This window comes from Penaeus japonicus, unplaced genomic scaffold (assembly GCF_977035675.1).
Source record: "Penaeus japonicus unplaced genomic scaffold, GWHDUDI00000001_assembly GWHDUDI00000013, whole genome shotgun sequence".
NCBI lineage: Eukaryota > Metazoa > Arthropoda > Malacostraca > Decapoda > Penaeidae > Penaeus > Penaeus japonicus.
In genome coordinates, this window is record NW_028234415.1 from 29183857 (window position 1) to 29184914 (window position 1058).

General features: G+C 28.4%; 1 protein-coding gene across 1 annotated transcript in view; it reads left to right on the forward strand.

Annotated features, from left to right (window-relative positions):
- The window catches only part of Alg7 (Alg7 dolichyl-phosphate N-acetylglucosaminephosphotransferase), a 10682-nt gene extending 9865 nt beyond the window's left edge, over positions 1 to 817 (forward strand). The window contains exon 7 of the mRNA XM_043012476.2: positions 1 to 817. This exon is cut by the window's left edge and continues 523 nt beyond it. The gene's annotated coding sequence lies outside the window, so the exon portion shown is untranslated.
- The last annotated feature ends 241 nt before the right edge of the window (positions 818 to 1058 follow it).

A 1058-nucleotide genomic window follows, 5' to 3' on the forward strand; every position in this document is an offset into this window, starting at 1 on the left:
GTATTTCATAGTTTTTAACTATGTTATCATTTTCAAAAGTAGATACTTTATCTTTGGTTTCATCATTCCTTTAAATAAAAATATGAACAATTTCATTCATAATTTTCATAGTTTTGCAATTATGAAATCTTCCATGAATTTGAATTGCTGAATGTGTGTCATCAATAGAAATGAAAGTGGTGTATAAATTAAATACTTAATTAGCTATGGAAATATATGTATTAATTGGAGTATTTTTACATGTACATACTGGAAGTAATTACTTTCCAGATCAAAGAAAACCTGGGAAATTATAATGAATTATAATAAATAAAATCTTTCATGTGTGTATATTTTGTTTTTGTTTTTATTGATATAGGTTATGTTGTGACTTGTATTGAATAGAATATTTATTTTAAGCATTATTAAATGCTTATCATTACTTCTTCATATGAAATATATGGGATAAGTAATATTGTATATTTCCTAACATGCCCTAAATATCTGCTTAGGAAGCCATGCAACCTTCTTGTATTAACCCTCTCTGGACGGGTGGTACAGTAATTTACCACTCATTCAAAAGCCCAGTGGCCGGGCGGCACAGTATTGTGCCAGCCATTTAATTGATTTAGGCCTAAGAATTTGAAAGCCCCGGCATTGTGACATTCAAGGCTAGAATGCCCCCGTAGTGAGTGGGTTAAGTCAATGTGTAAGCATCCACACTAATGTTGTTTTAGCAGTGTAAATATGTGGTAAGAATATGAATAAGAATATGATGTGATCTACAGGTAATCTATTATTATTAAAATCTTAAAGACTTGAAAACAATATTCAAAAATGCTGTTTTACTCTACTGTAAAATCAAAAGCTTTAGACTACCTTAGTTACAATAGAAAAAAAATTAAAATAATATCAAAAGTGAAAATGCAATATCAATACAAAATTAACATATTAAACAGACTTATAAGTGTAATTCAATGCCATACCTCCATTTTTCAAATATGTACAGGTATATTGTAAAAAAATACATATACATATAGGTGCATGATTCTTTTCAGATATATTTATATATACACCAG